Source organism: Amphiprion ocellaris, chromosome 3, assembly GCF_022539595.1.
Source record: "Amphiprion ocellaris isolate individual 3 ecotype Okinawa chromosome 3, ASM2253959v1, whole genome shotgun sequence".
Taxonomy (NCBI): Eukaryota; Metazoa; Chordata; class Actinopteri; family Pomacentridae; genus Amphiprion; species Amphiprion ocellaris.
Window position 1 is genome coordinate 18,494,976 of NC_072768.1, and position 15,756 is coordinate 18,510,731.

The 15,756-nt window shown below is 38.7% G+C and overlaps 1 protein-coding gene across 1 annotated transcript in view; it reads right to left on the bottom strand.

The window, feature by feature from the left end:
* Nucleotides 1-15,756, bottom strand: part of shisal1b (shisa like 1b) — a 114,636-nt gene that overhangs the window by 77,383 nt on the left and 21,497 nt on the right. The gene's annotated exons all lie outside the window — the stretch shown is intronic.

The following is a 15,756-nucleotide window of genomic DNA, read 5'->3' on the forward strand; positions in this document are numbered from 1 at the left end:
TGTATAAATTAATATATGAGCGGCAATATCAGGACGTTATGCATGTTTACAGCCAAAGGGACTTCAGCCCTGAACGAATCAAAATATGACACAAATTCAGTCACCTCTATGATATTTTTTCTTAGTATGAGAATGGCACAGCATCATAAACATGTTTAACATCAGCTAATACATACTGACACTCAGCAGAAGTTAAGCTGCACTGGAAAGAAGATGTAAGTGATTTTGAAATTATAAGCATTTATATGTAATTTTATGTTATAGTCAAATCTCCATTTATGTTGCAAATTCAAACCAACACAATATATTTTAAATAAGGCACACAAATTATGGTATTGTTCTTGTCCATAATGAGTACATTATATACAGTGTATGCTGGAAAATGTGTGTGAACCCTTGGGTTAGTTTGCAGACCTGCAGTCCAGTCGACAAAACAAGACTAGAGGTGGAGATTAGACCTATTTTGACATACGTCAAATAGCGTTTGCTATTCACAAGAAGCTTCTGCTGATGGACCTCAAAACATTTACCATCTAGAAACGCCAATTTGCATAAAACTGGAAAGAGTTGCAAAGTATAATCCAAGAGACTACTTATTAATCTACAGTTAAACAAGTGTGTCTATGAAGGGGTAGATACAGATGGTTTAGCACTTTGGCTACTCTACCACAAGTGGCTGCCCAGTTAAGGTGGCTTAAGAAGCAACACAGAATGCACAATGAGATGGGGAAAAAAACAAACAAAAAAAACACAGCTAAAGCCAGCGTAAAGGCAGCTTATCGTCATCAAGGGGAAAATGATTTTTCAACTTTTTCATGGTTTAACACTATCACACAGTTATGAGGCAGAAAGATGACCCTTAACAGATAACGATCAGATAAAGAGAATCTCCCTTTGAGAGTGGCCCAGTCAGAGGCCAAATCTTAACACAACAGAGATACTGAGGAATATCCTCTAGAGAGCAGTTCACACCAGACATTGAGTTGAAGCAGTTCTGTAAAGAAAAAAGGTTCAGGATTCCTCCTGCACATTGTTCACGCCTGTTATGCAGCTGATGGAAACACTTGTTTGAGTTTGTTGCTGCCAAAAGACGTTCAATCAGCTAACAAATTAAGGGTTCACTTACGTTTTCCACCAACAATGTTTAATCGGTGTGTTTGATGAAGACATAAAGGACTCAAACTGTTTGTGTGCAATTAGCTTATGCCTGTTTGTCTATACTTGTCATGTACAGCTTTGGAAATAATTATAAGACCACCTGTTTACACAAAAGGGCTTCAACTTTGATGATTTTGTTTGAATTTTATCATAGTGGTTAAATAAATAAAGGATCTTTTAAAATGTATCAAAATAAAGTCTTTCTATACTTCAGTACATGAAATATATTTAATATTGTGATGCATTGAAACAATCTAAAAATTTAAATGCACATTAGATAGGGTTAGGGATACACTTAAAAAAATCTGTTATTTTGTGCATACGCTATGTAAATTCAACAACGCCTAAAAGAAGAGAATTGTGAGATGATGAAAAGACCGCCATCTTGGTGATTAACAAAGATGGATACAGCAAGAGAGCTGTTGCTAACTGGCACGAAACCAATAAAACAGCTGTCCATTTCAACTTTAAAAAGAAAACAGTGTGGCTCCACCAAGAAAAGCAAAGATAGAGACAAACATTGGTAGTCGCAGCAGTCTAAATAATTACTTCCAGAGTTGTAGATGAATATCAGAGCTCATTCTATGACAAATTAATTCAGAAAACCAGGACGTCCTAAAGAGTTCACATACTTTTTCTTGCCACCGTAAGACGATGGCTTTTTTTGTTCAAAATTTAATGTATGTATGTAATTAACTAGAGCGACTATGGCCACAGAATTATGGATAAATAAATTAAGCAAGCAGTTTGGTAATAATCCTGATTTTCTGCAGTTATTAAGCAACTGCTTAACTGTTGATCTAAAATGTAAACTCAGACGATTCATGGCACTCTTTAGTGATAAAGATGGAGCAAAAGCTACAAAAACAACACCCAGGATGTGTAGTACTGTAATGCATGCATGAATCCAAAATACCCACCATCTGAATATTAGTCTAAAAATTAGTATCATATTTAATTATCCTTTAATAAACTTGATCATATATTTGATGGTATACTAATGCTTCTTAAATAAATGGTTATTAGGTTACACTGTTATTTTTTATTGACAGCTTACTCAGCTAAAACCATCTCTTGCATTGCTTAAAAGTTAAACACTTTGGCAGGGCTAATTGTGAGGTTACTAATTTACATTTTAAATTCCACTCACAAAAATGAATCTTTTGCTTCACAGAGCAAATCTTTGCCCTTAAGGGAGTCTGGTACTTTAAATCACACTCACTGATCTAAAACTATCTGTTAAAACTGTCAAGTTTGAATTTAAATGCAGTTTTGTCAGTGACTGAAAACACATAAGCCATTATCTCTCTTCTCTCGGAGCAATAGTGGTGTTGTCCGCAAGATGTTCTTAGAAAACTCTGGCTGTTCACTTAATTTCCCAAATGGCTTTATCAGCAGACGTGGAAAGAAACTCCCCAGTGACAGAGGCTGCCATTTTAAATGGTATTTGTTGTCCTCCTTAAGACCCATTTAAGCTGTCAGCTCAAGAGCCTCTGTTGAAATCACAAAGGGAGAAGGTGATGGAGAGAGACAGAGACCAAAAGAGTGCAAAAGAGCTAAGGAACTGGCTATTGCACTGCAGAGACAACTTTGGCCCTTAGAATTCCTCAAAGAAAAGTGGGAATAATGGCCCCCACATTCCGTATTTAGATTCAGTTATGCTAAATCATTTGGAATGAAAACTAACAAAATATCCTGTCACAAAATTCTCCTCTTTTTAAAATGTACCTATCGATATGTTCAGGTTTTACAATAAAGGGGCCACTTCCAGAGGCAAACCCACAGCATTGCAGCATACACCTATACTGAGCACAGTCATTTCTTTCCACAGCAGGCAGGGGTTTCCTGCAAAATGATTCTAATAACCTGCTGTACTCTTCCTGCCCTGCACCACACAGCAGACAGATAGGTTTACAACAGCTAGAGTCAGATATTTTCCCCTCAGGAGTTAGTGAACACCAAAATAGAGTTAAAAGGATAAATAGGATGTACGAAAGGTTTAAAGAGGCATCTTTTTTTTAATTTTATCAGATTATTTATTGTCATTCCTTTTTTGTTTCTTTCATTCGGTTTTTGTTTCTGTCAGAAAGAGGTATTTTGTTTTTGGTGACATTTGCAGCTCTGTTAATTGCCTAAGACGGCGAGGTTTATTTTGCACACCAGTGTGCCACTGCTAATCATTACACATACTGTGTGCATGTTTAAGCCTTTGGCTTAATACACACTTTCAGGAGCCTGATGAAGTGTTGTTCGAAATGTGTTGCTTTTGTTTGTTAATAAGATCTCTGATTATCCTAATGTGTGTTGTGTGGTTTCTAACACAAACACTTGTGATTACTTTTTTGTTCTCAGAGGTGAGAGGTTATTGAAGTTAGGTTTGTCAGGTGGTCACAGACATAGCTCTAAAAACATACGAACACTGTTGTATTTCTGCAGAATATGGAGAAAATCATTTCAAATATTTATAATGTGATAATACAACAATCAAACTTAACAATAAAACCGCCTGCCTTCACCTTCTGCTGCTAAAACAGCTCTAACCTGTCGGATCATAGGCACCACACCTCTGAAGAAGGTCTTTTAGATTTGTGGGTTGTAGAGTGGGGCCTCCATGGATCAGGCTTGTTCTGGTGCATCTCAGTGATGCTCAGTCAGATTCTAAAAGCAGGGTCAACACTGTGGGTGTTTTTCTGAGCAGTTTTTGCACAGTGGCAGAGTGCATTGTCCTGCCGCTGCCATCTGGGAGTGCTGCTCCCATCAGGGGTCTGATTGGTCTGTAACAATGTTTAAGTGGGTGGGGACGTGCCAAAGTAACATCCACATGAATGCCAGGATACAGCATTTCCCATCAGAACATTGTATTGCAATGAGGTGGTCATTGTTATGCATACTGGTATGAATGTTGTGGCTGATCAGCATATGTCAGTGTTTGCAGCTATTTGCAGCTGCCCCTAAATGCCAAAAAATAAATGAAAAAACTGATGCATGTTTAAACAATGAAGCTAGAAATATTACATATTTTCATCAGTCAACAAACCCAATGAGAGTATTGTCTGCAAAGTGAAATTGCTACACCACAAATTCCCATTATCCTTAGTTTTTTCATATTTTTGCCTTTATTACAAAGTTACAGTGGAGACACAAAAGTGTGGGAATAGAAAGCGTAGAAAGTCATAAACCACAAACAAAGCCACCATAGTTTATTTTTGTCCATCCTACAAACACTGTCCTGCTGCAGAAAATACTCCCAGTAGCACCTAAGGTGTATTACTTTGTGGCTGAAAATAGCGAGTGTCAAATTCCCTACCAAATCCTGTATGGGAAACATGTCCTAAAAACTGCCCTCTTTAGCTGTTTTATGAAATGATTTAGCCTCCTGTGAAAATGAACTCTAACTGTATATTTACATCTTCATTGTGGTTAGACTTTGGAGGACTTGAGGGGACTTGTGATATAAAAATGGACTTGTGGAATTATTTGACAATTGAAAATCAAACACTCATCCTTCACGCAACTACAAGAAGCTCTCTGATTTGTGATGAGAAAATCTCAGACATGAACTAAAGTGATACCAAACAGTTTGCAACGTCTGAAGTCCTTGTGTGTGTCAGCTGCCACTCCACACTCTGATGCGCCTGTTCCTTTCTAGCCAGTCAGTGGGGATTACTGAGTCCGTCAAATGCCTTTGATCAACAAACAGGCTTGAAAGGACAAGACACTCCACTTTCCCGCAGCTAATTATCTTGAGTGAGCTACCAGGACAATGACAAAGCCAGTGCCATAGCCGTCAGCTCTCTACTACATGCTTATCATTTGCTGCCACAGATAACATACCATTACAAGGTCAGAGCACGGAGTTAATGCATTGTGCTTGGATGTGAAAACTGATACTGGTGTTCAAGCTGATATTTTGGTCTAAAATAACAACAATAACATTTCTTTTACATTATAAGGATAAGAGTTAACCTAGAACCTGCTTAATTTAGAAGAGTAAAGGGTAAAACTTTAAAGCCTTTACAGGGCATGACACATGAAATATGCACAATACAACATTTGACTACCTTATACAGTCAATTGAAGAAAAAAAAATCACCAACTCTAAACTATTAAAATTATCCATATGTATATGCTCAAATCAGTTTCAAAATACAATAATCTGTTTGCACTTACACCTGCAAGAAGTTACTGAACTTGAGAAGCATGTGACCGTGAAATGCCAAGAGCATCTGAGAGAACATCTATTACCACAGGGCACCAGGAGGCTGTTCCTATTAAGCTTCTTTGGGAGTTTTTAGAAAATAAAAATAGACGCTCCTCTAAGCTCAATGTATTGTGGGGAGGTTTTGAAAGTTGTTTTGATTTCATCCTTGGAGGAAAATAGCCAGAGGGGAAATTTACAGCCCCTTAAGAATTTGAGCGTTACTGATCCTGCTTTCAGCTTTTATCTTAGGCGTCCACACACATTTGTGTGGCTTCTCTTAGAGTAGAACTGCCTGTAAAGTCAGAACAAAACCTGCAAATTTAATTTGTTGGAGCAGAACAGATACAACACAACAAAGAATAGAGACAAACATTTATTTATATAAGGTCATGCTACGTATTGAGTGCGGTAAGGTTCAACCTAGCTCAGAGAGCTGTGCTGAGCTGGTGACTGTCTGCTTGATATGCACTGGTAACCATGGACATATCCTCCAGCTCGTACTGCTGAGAGACAAAAGGACACAGGCTGACCTTTAGCCTCAACGTACATGGCATCATTACAGCAGACAGAAGTGTCCCGCCCACAGGCTTGGACATGGCTGTGTGCATGTGCCTGTGTTATTATTCGCGTGCATGCATTTGCAGGAAACAACCTCCCCATCCAAGAGAGGACACTCTTTCCATCATTATCTATCACAGACAAGAGCATCACTCGTAAAGGGAAACAATGGAGTTAACATGTACTGAAGGAACCCCACTGTGTTGTTTTGATTGGATAACAACTTGGACGAAGGACAACAAAAGCTACTCCCAGAAGACGACACAATAACTAGGACTCATTATCAGATGAGGGTCATAATGTGCAGCTGAGTTAATCAAGAGTTCTTTCAATCAGGAAATCCTGTTATTCGGTGGTTGAAATATTTATGACTTTCACTGAGGCAAAATTACTGAACTTGCTGATGCTTCTTTGTTTTCTGCAGACACGATTTCGAGCCCACAGTCACTCCAACTGCTCTGTAAGGCTGTACTTAGGAACAGTGGTGCTTTCAGCTAAATGGAAATGTCAGCATGCTAACATGCTGAGAAAGACAACGTTAACTGCTGATGCTTAGCAGATACAGGTATAGTGTTCATCATCTTTGTTTAGCAGGATAGCATTTCCTGTTTTTTTAGTCTTTTCCTTATCATTTATTGTACTTTTTATTTATATTATACACAAAAAGATAGAAATATGTACAGTAAAGTATCTCTAAATCTCTTTCTGTAAATGCCAAGATTTCCAACATGTCTGAAGGAGACGCCGTGTTGATTTTTAAACCTATTTTTCTCGCAGCACCTCTCTTCAAAATGTAATCTATGACATTTACAAAAAGTGAACAGTTTAAACCATGACTATATACAGCAAAATGTCAGATACTGTTATTTTTACCATCTTCTGAGAGGTGAAATCAGCCAGGTCGCCATGCATCTCAATCCAATCACAACGTACATAAACAATGAAATAGTGAAAAAGAGATTTTTTTCGGGCCAACAAAGTAAAGAAAGTCACAGGTGTTCTCATTTCAAAATCAATACCCATGCAGGAAAAATGAAGCACGGATGAGAAACTGATGTGGAAAACAGTACGTCTCCCCTTTTCATCATAGAATATTATTGGTTTGCTTTTCATGCATCTCTGAAAGGACTGCCCTTTGAAGTAAATCCCATTTGCCCTGCTTTGATTGGCTTGGGGTTCTGGGCAGATTTAGGAGGAGATGATGAGCAAAAATAAAATGATTGGCAGCGAAGAAGAGGCCACTAGGCAAGTTCATGTTGTGTCACATCAGTGAACTAGCTGCAGCCTGTAAGGCCTGTCCGCTCTGACTGAGAGGAGTGTGTTTACAGCTGCCACACACACAACAGGGGTGCCTGCAATCCACTGGCTTTGAACAAAAGTTGTGCCTGTGGCTGTATCTTTATTGGAGTTCAAATAGCTGCAGTACAGGTGTTTCTGTCTGAATTTAGTTACTTCAAATACAATCAGAAATTCCAAGTGTTACACATCTTGTCTGTTATATTCAGGTGGATGGACATTTCTACAAAGGCTACATACACTGTAACACCAACCAGAGTCCACTACATTGAGATATTAACATGCTGCACACAACGATGAATAATTGATACGGTGCTGGTCCTGACATTCAAGATACTGCTGTAGGCAGTCAGTATATAAAAAATGCCTGAAAAGTATATCACTGTCATATCATATCTTCTTCAAATACACCCGCTGGAAAAACCAATGTGCTAACTCAACCCCACGGTGGTAGTTAGTACAGAATATATGCAGCTATAACCATTTTACACTTCCAGCAACAACAATGTGCAACTTTTAAGTGCTGCTATACTGCCAGCTGTATTTGTTAATAGGCTAAATTTAGTGGCTGGCTGCATGACCGGATTCATATGGTAAAGGGCCCCTGTTAACCCTGTCTGTTCCAACCACTCTACATTTTGTACAGTATACCTATACTAGAATAGTAACTGATCTTCTTAGTTTTGCTCTAAAGTCATTAAAACTTCCCTGAAAACTTACAGTCTCAATCAAGTTCTTGGTAGTGACTGGATCCTACATGAATCCATTATTTTCTCAGGTTTTTTTTTTTTTTTATAACATCGTATTGGAAATTTCAGTGTTTAATTTTTAATTTGTGGTTTGAAGTAGGTGAAGCTTAGATGGAAAATGTGATGTCATTAATTTGCATTGATCACGATTCAGCAGCCTTTGAATGAGAATCTGTTTGTAGTTGGTGGGTTGTGTGATTACCATCAACCAAATCAAATCTAACCACATGCACCATTCCTAATGGGCACATTCAGATTATTTGAGCATTAAGTTTTTACATAATTAAAATGTATTCAATTAAATTGACCATAATTTTGCTGCAAATTGCAATGACAATATAGGAAATTCTATTCAACTGTAATTTGATAAATACTACCCAAGGATGTGTTTAACCTGAATGTTGCTAATTTAATTTGATTCAGTCTTAAGCACTTTTATTTATACAGCACAAATTCACAACATAAGTAATCTTAGGGCACCTGACATAATAAGGTCAAGACCTTGTCATATAAATATTACAGGGAGAAAACCAATGATTCACTTTGAGAAAGCACTTCACAACAGTGGGACAAAAAACTTCCAGCAGAAATATCCAGCAGAACCAGACTGAGGGAGGGCGGCCATCTGCCATTAATCATTTCTCCCCTCTGCCCAGCCAGTCATGGTGGTTGTGAACGTCGGATTATCTGTTTCAGACATAGATCCCCCCTAATTCAATGTTGGAAAGGTGTGATGTGAGTGGGTTTCCAGCGACTACTTTTTCTGAAACAGACTGGCAGCTTCAGGTCCTTATTATCTACACAAACAAATTGACAATTAAATTAGCACAAAGCAATTAACACACAATGAACTTGGGGCTTTCAGCGGCCCTGGAGGACTCTATTGGCACTTTGCCTTATTGGTAATACAAGCTTGAACGGCTGCTGATGGGCAATTGTATCATTGTGACTGTTCGGTCTGCTTGCTGTATGAGTGCAGAGTGTGTTGGATATCTTCCTTATTTTCCTGTTCATTGATCGTTCTCTGGGATATCAAAGACCAGTTGTGGCTGATGGAAACTGAATATTTCCTCTTGCTGCCTGCTTAAGACCGAAAACTTTCCACTGGTGAGTCGGCAGGATGCTTTTGTTGTGACGAAGTTCCAGGAAATCGAGTGTGTTTATTACAGAAGTAGTGAAGCTTTTTTAGAAGTTCAGGTAAACTTGTTATGCAGTGGAAAAACACTCCCAGTGACGCAATGCAACTTGATGGATTTGGGTGATTCACAATGCAGCACAACCAACTGTTCCACATGTGGAAAAATTAAATTAATGACCCCAGTTAACAACACCTTACTAAGGAGTGTTAATACAGAAATTCAATTTATTCTCTTGTACAAAAGCCAAGGTAAATCTGAACAATGTGTATATTGAAGGAGACAAGCAATTCAAATTTCGCTCAACAAAACGGAGCAGCCCTTCAGTTCTCACTTGGCGAGTTATGACAGCTGTTGTATTCATTGCGGTAACAAGCTGTTACAATGTCTGCTGTGTTTCCCACTGAATCCTGATGTAGACTCTGTCATTTTCTCCATTTGAGGATTCCTCAAGCCAAAATGGATATAACACTTATTTATATCACACTCGCTGGCAAGGCTATCTTTCATTTGGCTATGCCGGAGGTCTTCCAAGTGGCTCCATTAGCAGACTTCTCATCACTGTGTTTACTTTGGTTCTGACACATATGGAGGACGCAACATTCCCCATGCTCGTCTCTCCATCACAGGCTGTATAAATTATTCACAAGTGATCACATTCCAGTAGTATAATTATCACTGTCCGACATCAACACCTCAGCAGTTTCTTAGCAACTGCTATTGGCACATTTTTTTGATTCCACAACAGCAGTATTTTTTATCTAGCTAAAAGCAGATTCATTGCATGTGGAATATATGAAAAAATGCAACTGGGATTGTCGCAAATACAAAAGCACACAATGTACCTTGTAATCAAAAGAATTACTCAATAAGTACAGTTTTAACAAGAGCTTTTTAAACTGCAGGTCCAAAGCAAATGTCACAACAAGCATTTCTGCTCTTTCTGTGTTGTGGTGAAGTGAACACATCCTTGGAAACACTGGCTCTTGATGTGGGAGTTATAGGCTGAAAAAAGAGAGACAGCTCCATGCACACTGGTTGGGGAGATGAAAAACTTCTGGACTGCAGTCGTCCATTATTCATCCACCCTTTAGAGCTGGCCTGAGCTGTGCATGTCAGCATGGATGGCAGACAAGCACCCCGGGCAACAAGCTGAGGGAGTCAGCCTTGGTCTTAGTCAATGAGCTGGTGGCTCAGATGGCTCTGTGGATGGCAGCCAAAATAAACAGAAGGGAGGTTGAAAGTATGAAGCAGAAAATTGTTGAGGTTTTGTTTTTGAAGGTTTCGAATCAGTGAACCGGCACCATTAAAAGTTAGTTTGTAGGCCCTTTTGACCAGAAAGCCCCATGAATTAAAGTCAGGATCCATACAGGAAGCAGAAGCTAATGTTTTTGCATTTGAATTTCTATCTCGTCTCAAGAAATGGGAGGCACTACGGCAGTAGAGAAAATTTTGTGTGTAATGTGCCAACAAACTGCTGTCTTGCTGTGATTATTATTGATTCGATGTTGGAAAGACGTGCATCATCTCCAAAGTAGCTCTGACCTGCTGAGTGTTCTTTGTGTTTATTTTTCTGCACATTATGCAACTGTATTAAGATATTTAGAGCGAGACCAAACAAAGGGCCAGATCGGCAGATATTACAAGCAAGAAGCTATTCACAAGCCAAAACTGCAACTTGGATCTGGTGGTACAAGTGCTGGCACAAGTACAAATATATACAGTTTTCTGTAAAAGTTCCTTCACTCAAAAAGAATAATTGCTGCTGTGGCTCCTAGAGATTTAAGGTGATCACACATTACAACATATTTTTTGGCTGCGCTACTGGGAGGCACTGACTGGGTGGTGATGTGTTCTAAATTTAACAGCTCGCAATCTGTCTCTGGAGGAGACCATTTATCTCACCCAATGACTCTAACACGGTTGTCACAGCATGGGCCGGTGTTTGACTGAAATCCACATTGTGTGGAAGTGACTTTGTACACTTTCTCGCAATCTATCTACCATCAATTGTCGAGTTGCTATTTGGAGGAATCGTTCAAACAAGAGCAGACGACTTAACTTACACAACAGCCAATCTCCTGTTTCTGCTTCTCTTTCACTTCGGATATTAAAGCTGAGGGTCTGCACAGTCCTATGTTTCCTTATCAGTCTACCTTGGAAACTTGGCTGCCTCTGTGCTTGTATTGACATTTAAGAATTTCCCTCACTCAGATACATATTAGTTCTGGTTAAATTACTTTTGCCCAGTTTGATGCAAAGCTGTAGGGGATGTTGACTGATTTCCTGTTAAGCTTTTCACTGCCAGTCCTGTTTACACTAAGCATCGACAGATTCTGAGCACAGCAGACCATCCCAAATGCTATTCGAGCTGGAATCCCTTGATTGTTTTCCCTTCATATATCTTATTCAGAGTTAGACATTATATTTTAGATTATAATTCTATCATTATAATCCAATGGTATAACCCATTCTGAAGTGACCATTCTGTAAAACGAGTGTTTCTACATTTGTAAACAGTCTTTGAAACTGATACTTTAGTTTTTTGTGATACATTTTTACTTATAACAGTGTTTCTTTATGTGGTTTCACAACTTTTTTTTAGCATGTACCACTACTGCTGAGTAGTTTCTGTGTCTCGGTTTCATTACATTGTCATTACGTATTTTGTCCCATGGCGTACTTTTCCACCAATGAAACTGTACAAGAAAACAGTCACAGCAGGACCAGGGATAGAAGCTGCTGGTCTGTAGCTCTACCTTCTGTGTCCACAGCTTGTTATTCTACCGGTAAATCCTTTTACATGACTGACAAAGGAGAAACTTGCTGAATCAAGATGGCACAAACATTGTGTTCTTCCCCACAGGTCAGCTACAGCTCTGCCTATGGCAAAGGTCTTAGTTGATCATTGGAGTGACATAATGCTCACATCACTCGACTAGTACAGGAGAAGCAACCATTGTCTTCGTCAAAATGTACTATGATCGCTGCGTCATCATGCGATGCTTGTAAAACTTGCAATAGCACAATGTAACTGATGTGCAATCCTCCAATTGTGACTTCTATGCACATTTAAATGTCTTTAAAAACATAATTTTTAACAGCCAAAAGAAATCATAACTGTTCTGAAAACAAAATGTGGGGGTCTAAGCGACACAGAATCCATTCTGCATTGGAAGTGAAAGGTCTCTGTCTTCTGAGTGTTTCTTTTGTCAGTTCATTTGAAGAACTGCACAGAGAGTTTACAGTTCTCTGAATTTGTTTCAATACCAACATCTCCTAAAGAGATTGATAGCTGTGATAGTTTAAAAGAAAAAATAATCTGTCCAATAAAATATAAAACTGATAGAATTCTACTAGTGATACACTCTAGAGAAGGTAGGGTCACAAAGCATTGTTCAAGGGCACACAAACAGTAGTTGATAAGGTAAGGACAAGCATTACAAGCTCACTCTTTAACAAACCCAAGGATTAGAAATATACACATGTGGACAAAATTGTTGGTACCCCTCGGTTAATCAAAGAAAAACCCACAATGGTCACAGCAAAAATTTGAATCTGACAAAAGTAATAATAAATAAAAATTCTATGAAAATTAACCAATGAAAATCAGACATTGCTTTTGAACCGTGGTTCAACAGAATTATTTAAAAAAAATAAACTCATGAAGCAGGCCTGGACAAAAATGATGGTACCCCTAGAAAAGACTGAAAATAATGTGACCATAGGGACATGTTCAATCAAGGTGTGTCCTCTAATTAGCATCACAGGTGTCTACAAACTTGTAATCAGTCAGTCGGCCTATTTATAGGGTTACAGTAGTCACTGTGCTGTTTGGTGACATGGTGTGTATCACACTGAACATGGACCAGAGGAAGCCAAGGAGAGAGTTGTCTCAGGAGATTAGAAAGAAAATTATAGACAAGCATGTTAAAGGTAAAGGCTATAAGACCATCTCCAAGCAGCTTGATGTTCCTGTGACTACAGTTGCACATATTAATCAGAAATTTAAGATCCATGGGATTGTAGCCAACCTCCCTGGACGTGGCCGCAGGAGGAAAATTGATGACAAATGGATGTAATGGATAATAGAAATGGTAACAAAAGAGCCCAGAACAACCTCTAAAGACATTAAAGGTAAACTCCAAGGTCAAGGTACATCAGTGTCAGATCACACCATCCGTTGTCGTTTGAGCCAAAGTGGATTTGATAGGAGACGACCAAGGAGGACACCATTGTTGAAAACAAATCATAAAAAAGCCAGGAATTTGCCAAACTGCATGTTGACAAGCCACAAAGCTTCTGGGAGAATGTCCTATGGACAGACAAGACAAAACTGGAACTTTTTGGCAAGGCACATCAGCTCTATGTTCAAAGACGTAAAAATGAAGCATATGAAGAAAAGAACACTGTCCCTACTGTGAAACATGGAGGAGGATCTGTTATGTTCTGGGGCTGCTTTGCTGCATCTGACACAGGGTGTCTGAATCTGTGCAGGATACAATGAAATCTCATGACTATCAAGGTATTCTAGAGAGAAATGTGCTGCCCAGTGTCAGAAAGCTTGGTCTCAGTTGCAGGTCATGGGTCTTGCAACAGGATAATTGAACGAAAACACAAAGCTAAAAACAGCTAAGAATGGCTAAGAGGAAGACATTGGACTATTCTGAAGTGGCCTTCTATGAGCCCTGATCTAAATCCTATTGAACATCTGTGGAAGGAGCTGAAACATGCTGTCTGGAGAAGGAACCCTTCAAACCTGAGACAACTGGAGCAGTCTGCTGATGAGGAGTGGACCAGAATACCTGCTGAGAGGTGCAGAAGTCTCACTGACAGTTACAGAAATGGTTTGATTGCAGTGATTGCCTCAAAAGGTTGTGCAACAAAATATTAAGTTAAGGGTACCATCATTTTTGTCCAGGCCTGTTTCATGAGTTTATTTTTTAAAATAATTCTGTTGAACCACTGTTCAAAAGCAATTTCTGATTTTCATTGGTTAATTTTCATAGAATTTTTATTTACTATTACTTTTGTTAGATTCAAATTATTTCTGTGACCATTGTGGGTTTTTCTTTCATTAACCGAGGGGTACCAACAATTTTGTCCATGTGTATAATGCTGCTCATTCCTGCTAGAACTACACTTCTTCAGTGTTTCGCATCATGTTTCAAGCATTTGCTTTTAATTCAGACATCCACTGCAGAAAGGAGAAAGTGACAGATGACAATAGCTTCAGGCCAGATCAAAACAAAGGACAAGGTCATATGATATCGCCTTCACCAACTTTTTCAGCAGGATACAAACAGACTATAAATAAACCTGAATTCTAGTCTGATTAGTGTCTGAAGAGAGAACAAGGTGTTCAAAGTCTCTGGTGCCTTTTTGTCTGGTAAGCATGTTGACTTTCAAACTGCCACATTATAAGATGTTAATCTGTAAGTGATTTATTAGACTCAAACTGTCTCTCTCAGTAAATGGGATTCTCCTGAGAAGCTTCTTCTGTGTTTAATTGAAAGCTGTGCAATTACCACATAATTACTTTTGAAACACAACTACCACTGAGGGAAGCTTTATGATTTCACAGTATTGTAAAAGTATTTAACTGTTTCTTTCCAATGATGATACACCACTGGACTTCCTCAACTCACCAAGTGAAAAACATTGAGTGGATTCCCTAAATGTTTTTATTGAAATGATTACGTTGATTGTTTTGTATGAGCATATTCCAAAAAAATACATCATCACTATTATACAGTACAAACAGAAGTATGGCCAGATGGTGTTGTTGCTTCGCAGTTTGAATTGCTTACTGTTCATACTATTACCAAATGCATGGATTTCATTTGATCCATAGGTTTTATTTATCACTAGTATTTGTTACATAAGCTTTCAGATGGTTTTGTTGTGCTCAACACTGTCTAGCTGGCAACAAAATGTCTTTTTTTCTGAAAAAAATGTATACTAATTTCATACAGTTGCATGCACACAAGTTTGTAAACAAAGAATATGGCTGTTTTTACTTAAATACAGGAGTCAGACTTTATCAAGGGGGTGGATTTTCAATGTAATGTAAAATTTAAAAAGACACGTCCCAAAATAAGGCACAATTGCAGTTCCTGACAGAAAGAAAATGATCGAGACCCTTTTTGGTCATTTTTTCTGTCTCTGGTTTTGGATCCTGTACAGCTGTTTGTGTCCTAAAATGCAGGAGTCTTGCCTCCAAGATAATGTCTTTCCCTCTGTGTTTAGTAGGTGGAATGAGAACCTGTCTGACAGGAGATTTGTTCTGGATGTTGACCATTTACTGATGCTCCATCACTCCCAGGTTTCTGTGTGGGTGTTTGTGACCTACCAGACCCAGATCAGCCTGCTCTTTGGGAAATAATTGCCATTCACATAGGAAGAGCTAGAAGGTTAGGACAGAAACAATAATAAACCTGGCTAAGTCCTTGTTCCTGCATGCTGGTTCCTGAACTGACATTCCTCATATGTCAATAAATCTGCTTTCTGATTGAGCTGACTTAGTGGTGTTGATACAGAGGAGCTTTGTACGGCAAATGTCAAACCTGAGTAGTTTCATTGACTGGTGTTCAGCCCCCATGGTTCAGGTTGACACCAACAACAATGATTCTTTCTCTAACAAAAGATCGGGACATGC